Genomic DNA, 18,310 nt, shown 5'->3' with positions numbered 1-18,310 from the left:
TATGACTATTTGATAGCACATGAAACCCTGTTTCCATTTACCCCCGCATATTCCCATTTAACCCCAGAGACTAAAGGTAAATAGAAATAATGATTTCCTTCCACATGAGGTTGATGTAGTCAGAGAAAAGGGCTTAATGACAATTCCAGGTTGACGATCAGGACTCGATCAAGCAAAAGTGTTGCCGAGGTCCTGGTAAATTTTGGTGCTTCCTTCCACAAAAAATCCGCCCATTTTCAAAGCAGTTGCTTTAAACAAAGAAAAAGAAAGAAATTAACCCTATTATGGAGCCCCTAAAATTATAGTCTATACAATTATTTATAAACGCTTGCGAAACGTTTAAACGTTATGTGTGATACCTGGATTGAAATTGGTTTCATACAATTTTTACCATAATATTGAGTACATGCAACAGCCCAGTTATCACGTCCAGAGACTGCAGTTTCGTTCTTATTAGAACTCTTCAGTCTGGATTAGTGAATAACCGAGCTGGAGGCAGATGTCACCCACTGAAGCTGAGAGTGCCAACAAACTGGTAAAGTTAATTTACCTCACCAGCGAGTGTCCGCAGCATGGTGCGGTTCGACTCATGAATTGAAGGCAAGGCTTGGGTATTTAGCAGTAAGTTACAGCCTCTAAGCCAGAGCTAAGACAGAACTACATGCAATATACCAGAAAGCCCGATCTATAAAGACAAAATCTTCAAAAGCAATTTTCTAAGCAGTTTATTCTATTATTGTAGTTTTGTAATTCTTGAAATTTTCAAAAAGTAGAGCTATTCTCTTTTGCACCGAGGTCTTCAATAGCCTTTCCTATATTTGCGCAAGGGTTTTATAAACATTTTGCTAATTTTCTTTGAAAATGTTCCTCTCTGAATGAAATCAAGGCGATTTTTCGCCAAAAACAGCTTCCAGCAAACCATGCCAATAAATCCAGCACGTGCTAGTCACACACAGTCAGGAAAGCAAAAAAGACTTGACTTTTAACTGACACTAAATGCTCCGTGTGAAAGCTTCCTATCTACTCAACCTTAAGTCCACAAAAAGCTAGCAGCGACAATTGACTATTTTTTTGTTACCTCCGTGCCCCCCTCGCGTCTAAACTCTCAATCGCTGTGGGACCGCACAAAATACACCGGGATGGCTTTTAACCTGTCTAACCTGAGCTTCCCGTCACTGTGTTTGATTGGAAACAACAAGCGAGAAGGAAAATTGCAGCCGCTTTTTAAAAGCCAGTTCCTTTAAGTCAAGCCATCGAGAGTTATTTGACCGATTGGTCAGATGTCTCAAAATGTAAGTGAACAGCGGGTGGCGAAAAACAACGAAGACAATGTCCAAGTTTTATTTCCATTTTATTTTCTGCCGTCATGCTTGGGTGGCTCATAGCTGTTTGAGAAACAAAATTGTATTAATGGCTTGCTAGAAAGGGAAAATGTTGTACAGAAGTCGGGAAAAAGGCTTTTTTTTCTTTGTAGTATGATTTTTTCCCTCTCCATCTGATAGCAACCGAAATCGCAACTTATGCAGTCGCATCGACATCATCTCATTGTTAGTGTCTAGAAAAAAAAAACTGATTCTTTTAACTAACTAATATCTCGCTGACACAATTATTTCGGAGTCTGTAGTGGAAAAAGTAATTAACATTAAGTAACAATTTTTTCTAAGACAAAAATCGGGCGACGAGGGACACAATGCTCAATGTCGGTAAAAGACAAACCTTTTTCCAAATTTAGACTTTAGTGTTTTCCTGTGAAGCGCATCACACTAAACAAACTACAGTGAAGCAGCGTTTATACGTTTTTGAAAGGACTATTTGAAAAAAGCGTACAAACGAAAAAATGTACAATAGTTTTAGGTATAGTTTGTATAATAGGTTAATGTGCATTAGGTAAAATAGGTTGCACAAATGTATAATAGGTGTAAAAAATTGTCTAATAGGTTAATGTGTATTAGACTGCAGGGAACAACGGGAAAAAAACGTATGATTGATAAAAACGTATAAAAGAGAAACGTATAAACGGTGCTTCACTACTTCATTTATCATGCTATCTGCTTAATTAAACATTAAGTAACAACTTTTTCTAAAACAAAAATCGGGCAATGAGGAACACACGTCGGCAAAACTCTTATATTAAATTTCAAGATTCTAAATTTCAATGACTCGCGTCACACTGTATGATCAATAAACTACTTATTGATCATACTATTTAACAAAGCAAATAAATACCAAAAATAAGAATAATCCGACTCCCGTATTGGATGCATAGCGATCACAATTTTCAAAGTGAAAGCATGAAAAGTATAAAATCGGCAAATAAAAAAATGTATTCTAAAAAAAATATTCAAGAATTGCATATAAAAGGTATACGATAAACATATTGTTAATATCTGTCAACAAAGAGTTGAAGCAAACATTAAACCAACGAGTCAGTGTTTAACTTTTTGACATTCACTAAGTACACGAAATTTCGCTTGAAAATTTTGAGCAATGATTTTAATAAAAGTTAAAAGAAATTTCCCTTATGTGCCTTCTAACAAAGCGTATTAGCATCAAAATTGAGTAGAATTCAATAGGGAAGTTGCAACCTATTAAATGTTCATATTTTGGCTATTGCATATTGTTAATTGACCCTCAAAACTAAAAAATTCACCATCGCCGAATTTTAAAACACCGTGGTTGATTTTTAATGAATTTTTAAAAATCCACGCGCAAAAGTGCGCTCTTCTGAAACGTCACTATCCTACGTCACAGGGCGCGAATGGGCAGCCTTCCGCCGAAGATCCCTTGTTTTCGCTAGGGACATTTTGACCGCGCTGATATTTTTATTTTTTAGAAATTCAATAATCCTTTTGAACACACTATGGAGGCCGGATTCGTTAAAGCACAATCTAAATAATCCTCCTCAAATAATATCAATGGTGATATTCGAATATTTCCGAGAGGATGAGAGGTTTAATGTTCCAGAAACGCGAGGAGGTAAGCCTTTTACGTTTCATCTTCGAAGTCGAATGCACGTTCTTCGATTTCTCCCATGACATGGGAACCGGTTCGCTAGCGTTTCTCTCCTATCGGACGTCACTTCCTATGCCATCTGACGTCACAGGCGCTTGAACTTTAAAAATTAATTTAAAAAAAGCTACTTATCGTATCGCAAAAATTTTTTCACCTATGATGTTCATACATGTTACTCTATCATATAAAAATAAAATTGAAAAATCGAAAACTTCCCTATTCTCATATCAGGTGCAAAGAGATCGCATTTTTTTAAAATGATGGCTAATAAAATAATTTATTACCGTAAAGTACTTTTAGAATGGCATTCTAACAGGTCTACATGATTAATATCTTTAATAATCACCGACATATTCAAAGAAAATTTGGAGAAAGGAAAATATTCCGGAGGTGGGTAGATAAAAGCATAACAGAGACAATACCTGACTTCCAGTTTTAACACGCGGAACAATACGGCAATTCCAAAATACAACCGAAACACGATCACCCCAACTAGCATCAGAAATACAAAAACCATATAATTTTCTCCAAAAAAAAAAAAAAATGTTCAAACATGTCGCTAAAAAGTTTAAAGTCAGGAGTAAAATGGCAGTAATTTTAAAACTGGTAACATTTTCTGAAGCAGTCGCATCCCCCCCCCCCTTCTAATTATGTATTTGCCGTTCTAAGTTCAGTTCCCTGATATGCTGTTCTTTCTATTTTTGTTTAAATTATGAGCGGAAAGAAAAGCCCTACGTGGCAATTTTGCACCTGCAGGAGACTGCATTTTTAGAGAAATCTCTCACAACAACATCGCTGCTATCCATTTTGATTAGGCTATGATAAAAAAATAACAAGCAAATATGTAAAAACAAACCAAGTGATTCACGTTGTTAATTGCTTTTAAAGAAACAAAATAAATAAAACAACAAGCGTTTATATTTGTCAGTATTATATCGCTTATGCAAGTACCAAAGAAGAGTGGGGATTTATTTTAGCAAATGCAGCAGATGTTTGTTTAAGTTAATTTCTTTACAATTTTATCTTTAAAAAAGGTTCCAAAAACTCTTGGCTTTTATACACGATTACCAATAGAACGAAATACCCGTTTAAAAGAAATAAATTTTCAGTCCCAATTTAAGTTCCATTACAATGCTTGAATTTCAATACAACGAAATTCCCGTTTTCACGAATAATATTTGCAGTCCCTTTACTCTAAAAACAACAATTTCAAAAATGACGAAAAAGCACTCAAATTTGAACATATCGCAGAGTCAAAATGGCTCCGACTTTGTGGTATTCAAATTTGAAACATTCAAATACTCAATTCATCATATGATCATTTTTTGAGGTATTTGTATACTCATTTTGGAAATGTACTGTATTACCCCGCATTAACCGGCATGCCGAAAAAAAACAAGGTTGACCAGCATGCCGGGAAATTCGAATTTTCCGACATGCCGGATAATTTAAGGTTTATTTTTCAACAAAACAAAAATAATTTTTCCCATTCAGTTCCAATCAGAAAGAAAACCATTGTTACTGCGATTCGTTCCTATTTTTTTAATTTTTTTTAGATAAATTATTTTTGGTTCCTTTTAGAGAGGTAAGTTTAATTTTTATTGATTGAATAGCTATGGTAAAGTCTTTAACCCTGGCTAAGGGGCGGTAACTTACTGCTTAAATGTTTACTTAGTTTTAATTCAATTTTTATAAAAATTATTCTTATTGAATAATATTTTTCTTGTTAACATAACAAATGACATTGTTAGTTAATATTTTTACAAAATTAAACTGTTTATTAATACTAATAAGGTATGAATAGAAATTGTTTTTTAAGTTGAGCATATATATTTTTATAGTATTAATTTTTTTTCCTAACCTCGATTTTTCCGGCATGCCGGAAAGGACCAGGCAAATGTTATTGAAAATCTGGTGATCCTCGAATTTTGCGGCATGTCAGATAATACGGTAATAATTTCAAAATTGAGTATGAACCAAGTTATGTACTCATTTTTGAGTATGAAATAACTCAGCGTGCATGAAAAGTATTTGAAACATATTTGAAAACATATTGTACACATATTTGAAACAAAAGGTTTCAAAAACATTTGAAAGCATGAATGTACTTATTTTTGAAAATTTCATTTTTCTCAGTGTTGAAGTTCTTTGGAACGTGATTTCACTGCATTTGTTTCAAAAAAAGGGTCGCGCTTGTATTTTTTTAAAGTAAGCAATGTTTAAGCCAAAAAACGACAAGGGAAATTCAAATACAGCGACCAGGTATGTGAGCTTAGAGGATATAGGGGCAAAACTAGTGGGCAGAGGCTTTGTGATTAATAGCCCTAATCCACCGGTCGCTTAAAAAAACGGAAAAAGATAGAAAGATGAATAAGGGGAGAGATCATCTGCATCCTGATAGAGAGAGGGGGACTGAAGCAGGACCATAGCCGTGACAGTTTCCGAAAAGTGGGGGTTCCGAATATCGTAGTCGGATGTATTAGAAATAGGAACATAGAAAAGAAAGGTAAAATTGGAAGCGGGGGAAGGTGGTTGATAACAAAACATGTCGGTGAGAGGGGGGGTTGTGTGGAGTTCTGTTTATCACCACTAATCGAGTGGCTCCTGTGCAATTTCATACGGACTAGGGGTGGGGGGAAGGTTAAAAGATGAAGCATCAGAGAGTGGGGAGGCAGAGCAATAGAAGGATTCTGTCATGGAACGTCAAGGGCCAGGGGCTCGCCTCATTTATAACGTGGAAAACAATGACGGAATCTGAGCAGCAGCTGTTCCCATTATCGAACCTTTGCCTGGGCCTTCGAATTTTCGAAGGCACGAACAGATTTTTCGACGGCGGCGGCGGCGGAGAATCGAACTATACATGGCGGGGAGGGGGGAGGGAAGAGGGAACTGTGGCTTCGGTGTGGTCACGAAAGCGCTTCCAGGGTTTTGTTCCGAGTTAAGGGATAAAAAAGTAAGAAGACTGGCAAAAAAAAAAAAAAAAAAAAATCTTGGGAGCTATTGGGGGGGGGGGGGGCTGTGTTGAGGTGAGTGGAAACTACTTACAATGCTGTGGTCACATTTCAACAGTCCCATACTCGCAGCTTTTGAATGGAAAGAAGGTATTTGTGAGGAGTGACGCACACAAGAGGAGGGTCCAGGAGGTCCGGACCCCTCCCATGGCCCTTACGTTTTTTTTTTTAATTGAGTTTAATCCTGTGAATGTAGCACGTAAAATAATTCCAAACAAAAGTTACAATAATTACAGATTTAAAGAGTGAAAAAAATGAAAAATTCATTTTTTCTCTATTTTCCCCCGACTATAATTCGAACTGTATGTGAACATAAATTGTTCTAGAATGATCATCTTGCTTCGTTATTTTTATTTTTAACTACGAGAAAGGTAACTACATTCATTGTTGTGCGTTCTGGTATTTTAATTAAGTATTTGTTATTCATAAATTTATTTTATTAACTAATGCTAAGTAACTATTCAATTTTTTAAAATGCTTTTTGCTCCCCCGAAAAATAGGTCCTCCCCCCCCCTTGAGAGATTCCTGTGTGCTTCACTGTTTGTGAGTAATATTGTGGACAAGGCGTAACGCTTAGAGGTGGGGTGATGCAGAGAAGAGTAATATTGTGGACACAGATAGTTTAAAGAGAGAGATATCTTCTAATGAGACAAGCTTCCTGATTTGATCTTCCTGGTGAAGATCCTGGGTATGAATGCATGACAAGGGCTTCAGTGACCCTGCCCTGCCACCCCCTTCCCTAAAGTGGTTCAAAAATATCAAAATATGTTTCATACACATTTATATCTTCATGCAAAAAAGATGACTGCCATAGACATCAAAGTAAAACATGGACTATTTGAGCAACTGAACTGAACTCGAAACTGGTTAGGGAAATCAAATTTTTTACAAACAAAATGCATGAATTCAAATTAAATCATAGTTTACCTGTAATGCTGCTATATAACCGAACTTATTTTTGAATTAAAACCACCCTTTAAACTCAATAATATAGTAACTTCAGGGTTTGATATGTTGACTTCCGATGGGCTGATGCTTAAACGATTCCATTCGTTAATAAAATAGAGGTGAGAAATGCTGGTTTGCGTAAGTGATAACGGTTATCAACCTTGTGCCAGTCTAAGATTTTCTTCTCTTTCAACCCAAACACAAATGAGCTAATTTAAGGTCAAGCATCTTTTTACCAGAGCCGGACTATACAACCTATGCTGAGAAAATGAACTATAAAATGAGTAACGAAGAATGACGAATTGTAAAGGAATTGAAACCAATTAAAGAATGAATGAGATAATAAACAGTTTAAAGCAAGTACTTATGAAATTAACAGCTACAGTTTTTTCAGTAGTGGACAAAGGAGTTTTTTTAGAGGGGGGGGGGGGGGACATAATTTTTTACGAATGAAAAAAATTGACATGAAGTTTCAACAACACCAAGAGACAAAATAGTTTAAAATTGAATAAATAATAAAAATAAATTGATGAAAAAATATCGAAAACAGAACGAGCTCCTAACTTTTAATTGTCGTTGTCTTCATTTTCATTGGCGAGAGTGGAACAGGTGTTTTTCTCTTTCCCCACTTCTGATACAAATTTCGGATTGATTTTTTCGTTCTTCTGTGAGGAACAGGTGTTTCGTTTCTTCCTATTTACAATTTAAGAAACGCTTTTAAAAGCTTGTGTGATTTCTGATAAAGAATCGATGACTATTGGTGCTTTTTTCCCTTATGCAAATTAATTTGGAAGATGCCCAAACAAAATCGAACGTCAAAAATAAAAATAGCTTTGAAAACTAATGTTCAAAATCCTCAAATTAGGCCACTTCTTTTCCGAAAAGAACAAAACAGCCATTATGGATTCTGAAATCAGTTTTACGATGTATTCAGCTGGTTTTAGATCAGAACTAACAGCGACGAAAATCGCGTCTTTCAGGTTTTGTGCCTGCACACTGCCCAAACAATAAAACGATCCTATTTATCCTATTTTGCGACTGCACCGCAGCGAAAAGTGAAAATATTGAACATGACAAAAGTACACAGTATGAACCACCGATATTTTGTCCCTGTTCCCTGTGGCTCTCGATCTGATTGCGCCACGAATTTTGATTAGAACTCTGCTGCCTTTCTGAAGGATCTAATAGTTATGTCAGAATATTCTTTGGGTAAAACATCCTCACAATATATTACTCTTTATGTAGTAGAAGAATTGGTAGTAATATGGAACCACTTTTTTTTTTCTGCGCTAGAAATTTCAAAAAAAAAAAAAAGTATTGCCTTCATTGTCATTTTACTTGCTTTTTAGTTTAACACTATCAATTTCAAATTTATCCTCATTAGCCACGAAATGAGCCGAATTTAATTTTTTGAAAACGTAGGTTGTTCCTTTGACCCGAGGTGCGTGCAATATGGATCCCTAAGGGTTTTTTTTTTAAATTTAATACATTTATTTATTTACTATTCCATTTAGTATATTCCCTTGTCTATCTCTGTTTTATAAATATATTTTTACGAATCCGGTGCCACTTCAAACTTTTTTCGAAATGATGACACATTTCTTGAGAAAAACACAGGAGATTTATTTACAACTATGTACAAGAAATATCGTTAACAACTGCTAAATTAACCATTGCAGTTAGGCAAATATCAATTAACATCGTAAATTCAACGGCCACGCACGTATTTATATCAAAATATGCGAAAACACAGCGCAAAGGCACACTTTCAGCAGAACGCTGAAAATGACACTCCACAGTTAGAAAGCAAACTAATTGACTTCTCCATTCACAAGACGCTCGGCGTTTTATACCGAGCAAAGAAATATCCAGAAAATCCTACAATGTTCTACAAATTTCTCATATTTTCTTGCTATTCCATTCACAAATCTTATCGTTCAGAAATGGGGGGGCCGTATACTTCAGTCGAATGTTAGGGGGCTGTATGTACATTACAAGAAATTATTTACAGGTTAGGTTAGTAAGATAATTTTAGATGAAATGGAATAAACGCCAAATTCAGCTAGATTACAACAAATTAATCATAAAAATAATTACTATTTACAGAATTTGTAACATTATATACAGGGTGTATCAGTACAGCGTTTACAGACTTTCAGGGCAGATAGAGTACACCTAGACGATGGAAAATCACATAGCAATGCATGGTCGGAAACGCTTTCCTGAAGTTGGCTGCTCAAGCACAAGAAAGACAGGACAAATAAGAGGAGAAAACATGTTTTCTTCTCTTATTTATATCTCGTCTTTTTTGGTGATTTGTTTCGTCGCTACCGCAGCAGGAAAGCGTTTCCGACCATGCATTGCTATGTGGTTACTCTATCTGTCCTGAAAGTTTGTAAACGCTACACTGATACACCTTAATATTGGGTTATAGGTATTCTTGCGGCACCCCGGGGTACCAAGTTTGAGAGCCTCTGCTCTTACTTCACCTGTCACATATTTTATCGGACCAAATTTTTTGTTTTCAACGACTGGAGTACAGTTTGCAGTTTATGAACCTGAAACAAAATGTTTTGCGATTTTTAGTGCTTTCTCCGAGCTGTTTTTCTTGCAGAAATGTTTTTTAGTTTACTTTGCTTTTCAGTAGCTTGAATACACTTTGCACCTTGTAAATATGAGACAGAATATTTTTAGCACTCTCAAAGCACTCAACGGATGTTTCTCTATCCTTCATTTTGATTTTTTATTTAATATTATTATTTTATTTTTTTTATTGTTTTTGTTTTACTTTGGTTTTTGATTGTTTGACCAGTTTACACTTTATTGTTCGTCTACCTTTCTCTGAGTAATTTGATGTACGTACCTTTAGCATAACAATTAAAAGCGATATTTTATTTTTATTTTGTAATTTTTAGAACGAAATTTCATACTGGATTAATACTTAGATATTGACAAGACTATTTATAAGAGATGATATATTTTGTCTTTTTTTTGAAATAATTCAGAAGTTTTACAAACATTAATAAGAAAAATTTTACATCAACTATTAAAAATTCACGAAATAGAGACTAACTCAAATTATCTTGGATTACTATGATAAATGTAATGAATATTGATTAATATACCTGTTAATCAGTATTATACGATACTGATTATTTCAGCAGGTCGACTTTATTTTTTATATTGAAAAAAATCAGGCTAAAAACTATTTGTAAGATACCTTTTCGCATCGAAGAGCTGCTAAGATTCATCCATAAATCTAGTCGAGCACTAAATTAGCTTTTCTTCTGACTTCGGGAAAAATATTTACGGAGAAGACGAAGAGGAAAATTGCTTCTGTATTCTCCGTTAATTTTCCGGAATACTTGATCTTAACACATACATCCTTCCTTCTTCGTCTGCGAGGGGGATAGCGTGACTGGGGAAGTACCCTCACTTGCCCTCCACAACCATCGGCAAAGCGATAATCGACACAGCTCCCCATCACACGGCTCAGGCGACAATAATCGACGACAAATCAATCCTTTCACCCCTCATATTCGCGAACGGGGGGGGGGGGAGACGCCCATCACTTGCGCCAAGAAGTAAAAGGAAAAAGGGGGGGGGAGGGAGACTAAGTCTCAAAATGAGAAAAGTGTCATTATTTTATCCCCAAAATAAATGTGTGTTCCTAATGACGGGAGTAATGGTCCGGCGTGGCCGCCGATAAATCAATAAATTTTGCCTCCCCCCGCACCTCCGAACACCAATGATAGATTAGTAAAAGGGGGAGACTGAAAACGTCATGAGGAATGCGTGGCCCAGATGCGACCTGGGGCACTGGGTGACAGTTGTCGCCGCAACCGATTTTTCGATATGGCACTCGGGTCATCATCGCTCTCGGGCTTCCCATTAGAGGGAGTTCTTTAGAAGAGTTCGATGCCCCCCTGCTGTGAAAATGAAAATGAAAATTTCATTCGAAAGTCATTATCTGCTTCTCGTGTGTAGTGTGTCTCATTTCTTATTGAGACGAGATTTTTTTTTTTTTTTTTTTTTTTTTAATGGATTAAGTTTAGGTGCAGCAGCCGCTGGTCGAAACATGAAAATCGTGCTTTTGGGAATAGGGTTTCACTGATTTTCTTATTCATTATATTTTATATATATATGTTACCGTTAAAGTACATAATGCAGTTATTTTATAGAATACTTAGTTATTCCATGAAATAACTGATCGTGTCCGTTAAAGTGTGTAATATGTTATTAATTTGCCACTTTAACTAGTTATTCTATGAAATAACTAGGTATTCTATAAATTAACTAATGAGAGACAGTTAAAGTGTAAAATAAACAATTTATCCAAAATGAAATAACTACGTATTCTGTAAATAAACTAATGATAGACAATTAAATGAAAAAGAAGCAATTTATCTAATTTATGCAGCGTAGAAATGGTATTTATGGAAACGTATCACAAAAACATTTGTTACTTTACAACGAGGATTACTAAAATGGCACTTGGAATTAAAAAGAACATTATTTCTAAATGTATATCTGACGTACAAAATATATGATCTAGATTATTTTACTTTAACGGGCTGCAGTTCGTTATTCTATGAAATAACTAGTCAAACCATGAAATACAAGAGAGTTTTATACTTTAACGGACACGATCAGTTGTTCCATGCAATAACTAGGTATTCTATAAAATAACGGATTTCATACTTTAACGGTAACATATATGTAAAAGGGTTCTTTTCAAAATAATGAAATTCTTCTGCAGAAAGAAAAGAAAAAAGTTACCGTTAATTTTTGGACAAAAATTACGCAATTGGATTATTTTAGGTGTACAATCGCTTTTAGGAACAAAAATATTCAGGGGCATGCACACAGAAATTTTAAGGCCGGTCACAAATGGCTTTTCCGGTTCCCTCCATATTGTTTACCCCTATATTTCACTCTTAGTTTTAAAAATATTGGGCCCCCTTCAGGCTCGAGCCCGGGCTAACAAGAGTCCCTTCCCCCCCCCCCCGTGCATGCGCCCGAAAATACAATTGGAACAGGGGTTTCTCCAATTTTCCTCTTCATTGTATCTTCAGTAAAAAGTTTCTCTTGAAAATAATGGATGATTCTACAAAACATTTCCGCTCATATTTCGACAACATTTGCACAATTAGATTAAGTTTAGGTGTAGAAACCGCTAGTAGGAACATGAAAAAGTGCTTTTGGAACAAGGTTTTCTGATTTTCCAATTCAATATATTTTCTATAAAAATTAGTTTCTCTTCAAAATAAGAAATAATATTCTTCTAAAAGTTTCCGTTCATTTTCGGGCAAGTTACATAATTGAAGAAAATACTTTTGTCGGGAGAAAAATGAGGCGGGAAACCGTGGCCAATTAATTTATAACTTGTTCGTAAGAATTAAAAGAAACGCGCATGAAATTTTCGTTACTGTGTATAGATAAAATAAAATCGAAAATCAAGGATTGTAAGTCTTTTTAAAATTTTTAAAAGCACTTAATTTATTCCATTTTCTATTTATATTTTTCTACTCCCAATATCTTCTAGTTCTATTCGAACGAAATCCCTTTTATTTAAAAAGCAAAAGATTTGGCCAGGACATCTGACTTTTGATTTGTTTACCTTTATTTCGTCCCTCAATGTTGAGCAATTCGAAAAATACTTAACATGAAGCTCTGGAAAAAATTAAAATTTTACATAAACAATACTTTTTTGTTTGGCAACGAAAGATTCGAAACACGTTTCTCCTAAATTTTAAAACTAACGAAGTTAAGAGATGGATAGATAGAGTGTTTTGGTTCAGTAAAGTATAAGAGTTTTACTAAAATTTCCTGCTAGGACGGTTTATATATTTCATTTTTAAGAAGAAAAAAGCAGCAAAATCAATTTAAAATAAGAAATATCGAATAAATATTAATCTAAATGAAGTCATAATCTAAAACAAATAAATTTACGTACCCAGGGTTATATACTTCGTAATTTATAATGCAAATAAAGCAAAAATTAACCAAATAAAGAAGAAGAAATAAAGTTAAATAAAAAAAAATGAGTTAAAAACATGAGAGTAAAGGGCATGGGAGAAGCTAATTTTTCTCTCATTGCTCTTTTTTGGTGCTCTGACTAAATGATTCCGTCACACGAATTTCGAAACACATGTGTGCAATTTTCTTTAAAATTTTGTCAATCATTACATTCTTTAATGTATATAAATTTTCATACACAAGTATGGGCAATATGGCTCAAAAACCACGGGTTCTTTGGGGTTAACCCAAAACTTTTCCTTTTACCTTCTGATAAAGGACTATCCATACATATATAATATCACACTTCTTTCAACATTTTGACCCCCCCCCCCCCCCCGTCATTAAAGTGTCATACTTCACCATGCCCCACCCCTTTCCTCGTCACATGTCAAGCAATTTTTCATACACATGTTCTTATTAAAAAAAAAATGCGTCACGTTACACTTCTTGCTAACCCCTCCTTCCCCTTGTCACAAACTGTCACACTTTCTCGCCCCCCTCCTCTTAAAGTGTGTCATCATTTGTGAACAGCCTCTCAGCATACAAGCCAACTTTTCCCCACATAAGGTAGCAGCAATATTATATATTTGTAAATTCGTGTGACGAAGCGTTTGGTGAAAACACACACACACACACACACATTCCATATTGATATTCGCTCTCTTCTCTAGATTTCGTATTACAACAGATTTGTGAAAACAATTGCTTTCGGCACTAGTGCAGCCAAGAATACCTTCTGCAGGGGTTTTTTTTGATCAAAAAAACCTGCTTGAGAGATTTTTTGATCAAAAGAACACTTTCATATGCATAAAGTACTGCATTAGAATTTGCACTTATGTTAAAATCAATGGCTCTGGGGTGTGTTTACCCAACCCCCCTTCTCTGCACCACTGGCTTTCGGGCTGCTTTCTCCATGAAGTCTTATGATAAAGGAAATTCAAACAACCTTTCGCTGCTGTACATTTTATGTGACTCAGCAGACTAGGACGATTTCTTGATAAGAAAAAAAAAAGAAAAAAAGAAGAAGAGTTTTCGAAACTCTGATCCGAATCAGTTCAATCCTGTCCAAAGAAGACTTTTTATAGTTCAATAAAAACACGCTTTTGGAAGGAGCTTCTCAGATACTCAGCTTTCTGTTTTTGCAATAACTTCACACCACTTCCCCCTTCTCCCAATTCTTCATTATCCCCAATACTTCGCGTCCGCAATTTTCAGCTTTAAACATCATCCTTTCACCAGTTTCCGCCGTTTCAGAGGTGTGGAAGAGGTCCTCAACTCTTCCCGATGGTATCCATGCGAGACCGATATTGGTTCTTTATTTCTGCCAAAGTTCTCATATTGGTCGCTTTCGGTTGTGTATGTGTCTTTTCAACCGGATAAACTTTGTTTGCGGTTTATTGTGTCGGTTTATACCCAAGCCCTTTCGGTCACTGCCGCCGAAGGAGGAAGTATTTAGCGCCATTTCTTTCTGCATGACATCGAATCGCAGCGTGGAAGAGCCCCCCATCGCTGAAAAAGAAGACGATCTGCAGCGATTCTGCAGCATTCCCCGAGTGACCTTTTAAAAGCCCTTGATTTCATGCGTCTTGCTCTTATGGGTTGACGTCGTGTTAATGCACGCCTGTGTGCTGTGTGTTTACCAATGCAATTGACGTCTCGAAGAAATTGTTGAGCGTGATGTTTAAAACCATTTTCGGTCCTTTCTTCGGCTGTGTTCGGGTGAGAGATTGTGCTGTGGAAAATAACTTCGACGAGAAAGTCATTTGTTTTGGCATTTTCCTCAATGAACAAATGTTGAGAGTGTGCTTTATAAATCACTTGATTGTGGACTAAAAAAACACTTATATCGTCAATGTGGAACCTAGTTATTACGTCAGTATCGAATAGCTGGTCTATCTCTCTCTCTCTCCTTCGCTCCCCCCCCCCCCCCCCCCATCTTTCTTTTACATTGGTACGACTTTTCTTTTCTTGTGTGTCAAGCTTTGTAATTCTCTTCTTTTTATGTCTCTCTTGTTTAATACTAGCGATACCCGCACGACTTTGCCCATAGTTGAAAATTAAAAGGTCATTTGGTTCGCATGTATATTTACAAATAATGGATGATGAATTTCTCGCCAATTTGCTATGTTAATTTGCTCGCCCTTGTTATAGTAATTTGCTCGTCCACGTTACGGTAATTTGCTCGTCCATGTTATGGTAATTTACTCGTCCATTCCATGTTATGATAATTTGCTCGGTAAAATGGGCTTAAATTTGTAATAGAAAAATCACAAAATCGAATTTTCGAAAAATCACTTCGATGTGCTCACTCCTATGCTACGAACTAATTTTGTGCCAAATTTCATGAAAATCGGCAAAACGGTCTAGGTGCTACGCGCGTAACAGACATCCAGAAGAGATACAGACTTTCAGCTTTATTATTAGTAAAGATTCTAACGTTTTTATTTTTAATGCTAGTACCCGTAATAATTCGAGGACCATAAGCTTTGAAGAAAAATATGGAAAATTTGCGATGATTAAAAAAAATCATTTTATTTATTGAACAATAACTTTAAATGTTTCAATGCAAAAAAATAATGGTTTACTAAGGCGTTTAAAAATTGTTTTAAGTTCAAGTCCAAGATTGATTACTGGACTATTATTATTATTATTTGGTAGAAGAATTTAGCAAAAAAGAAGTAGAACTAGCACTTCGAAAAATTTATCACTTTCTACATATCGCATCTACGCAATAAAGTGATACACCTCATGATTTTGATTATATTATTGATTTAAAAGTTAAATTTAATGCTCTTTCTTGCCACAAAACTCGCACGAAGTTAGTTCACCTAACTGGTGCGTGATGGATTATAAATTTGACAATCAATAGCGATCATTAACATTTCCTAATATGGAAGAAAAATGGTCAAACTTGAAGTAGTATGCACTGATAATGTAGACAACAAAAACCAACCAGTAAGCATAACATCATGTCTTGCGCGTCGTAGTATTTGAGAATAAATCAGCTAAAAATAGTATCGCGTAACACCTTGATTTTCCCCCATTTTATTTCATTTTTGTTCATTTTATTAATATTTATCATTTTATTTTAGTTCATTTTATTCATATTTATCATTTTATTTTTTTTCATTAAATTTAATTGCAGTTTATTTCATCAATTTTATTTTTTAATTTAATTTTACTTTTTTAGCAATCACGATTTGCTTCTTGTTTTCACTTGACCGTTGAATGACGTCCTGCCTTTGATTTTATTTTTCTATGCTTGTAATGCAGATGTCCATGTGCTTCAGAATTGAATTATTTACAAACTCCCTTCTTGACTTATACGCGAAAAGTGTCCAGTATCCAGCCCCTGGAATTCATTTGAATTTTGAAGTCTTGAATTCAAATTAAGTTTGCGATAACAGCAACTAGTAGAAAAAAGAAATCCAAAACGAGTATGGGGTCCTATCGCAATTCGTGATTGCGAAACACATAACTTGAATTCTCTCAAAATTCAAACTAGGTTTTTTTTGAGCAATCACGATTGCTTATTGCTTTCATTTGACTGTTTTGATGTGCTATCATTTTATTTTCCCGCCAGCACCCTCTGCAGCATCACCGTCGACCGGCTCCTCACGATGCTGCTCCTATAGCGAAAACCGTCTCCAGGTTGCGTTCATATCACACACGTGCATACATATACACACAAACACATAAACACACATACACCTACACACATACACAAACACATACGCATACACAAACACATACACACACTCAAACACATACACACACTCACAAACACATACACACAGGCATACATACAGTCACCTACACATACACACATACCTACAAACGACTCAGGCCCGTGTCCAGATTTTCATAACGGGAGGGGTTTTAATCTTACCTGCGGGAGGGGGGAATTCAACCCCCCCCCCCCAAGCGACAAAGTGCCGATCCCAGTATGGCGTTTATACACCTGGAAGGGTTGCTGAACCCCCCCCCCCCTTTTTTTTTTGAGGGAGAGTTTTGGCTGCGCAGGTGACCAAAGTATTCCTTCATTTTACAGGTTCACTTTAATCAAATCTTGTTTGTTTCTTTTTAATTAAACCTGCTTACTACGCGATACATTGCAATAAATATTAAAATTTCTCCACAAATTCTTTTATAACGTAAAATGTATATCAGGTTTTTTTGTTCTAAATAACAGAAATAATGCTTAATAAACTAATCAAGAAAGAGGTTATTGCAGATACAAATTACATTACCAAACACCATCACTAATGCATTTTCATTGCTGCAACGTATGCTAAATTCATCATAACCTCCTTACAATAAGCAATATTAATGCTTTGCATTGATAGATCATTCAGCAGTTCTTCCACCTTAGTTTTTCCAAAATAATATTTCAGTTGATCAAGCTTTAACAGTTGTAAATTGCAGAAAAACTTAAGAAAAGAGAGAAAGTTAAGAAAAAAAAAAAAAAAAAAAAAAACCCGCTGAACACAAACTTTACATTAAAATTAATTTAAGTCCCCCCCACCCACCCCCCAAAAAAATTCTTCATTCCACTTATTTTTTCCCCAATGGGAGGGGTTTAACCCCTAAAACCCCTCCCCTTGGACACGGCTCTGATACAATTACCCACACACTCATGCGTGCACACAGACACAAACACATATGCCTACACACCCCCATACACATCCCCCCCCCCCACACAAAGTCATATACACAACCACCCACACACTCATACCTGCACACAGACACAAACACACATATCCCCCCACACACCACACACATAAAAACACACGCCTACATACACACACACACACTCGTGATTGCGAAAAACATAATTTGAATTCAAAGAGGTCCAAATTCAAATTATTATTATTATTTTTTTTTTTTTTATTTATTTGTTTATTTTATTTTATTTTATTTTTTTGAGTTCTTTTACTTATGCTGTCGGAGAGCGATATTTTGAAACTATGCAATGGATAACACTCTATGATAGAAAACTTATCACTAATATAACCTCTTTAAACTTGGCAAGAACCCAAGTATGGAAATTCCGAAGGCAGAATGACCCTTCTCCAAATATATATATATATATATATATATATATATATACATACATACATAACAACGCCAAACTCGGTATAAAAACGGGTGCATTCAGTAATTATTAACAAACTACTTCTGAGCTTAGCGACAATAAAAATTTATTTCTTGTCAAAACAAACGCGTCAATCAGAATGGAAAATGAGTTATGAGTCACACAATACTCATTCATTAAAGTATTCATTTATGAAACGCTAACATTCTACCTTTTAAGAAAA

Source organism: Uloborus diversus, chromosome 6, assembly GCF_026930045.1.
Source record: "Uloborus diversus isolate 005 chromosome 6, Udiv.v.3.1, whole genome shotgun sequence".
NCBI classification, from domain to species: domain Eukaryota; kingdom Metazoa; phylum Arthropoda; class Arachnida; order Araneae; family Uloboridae; genus Uloborus; species Uloborus diversus.
The sequence above is the reverse complement of the archived record's forward strand: the minus strand, read 5'-3'. Positions refer to the sequence as shown.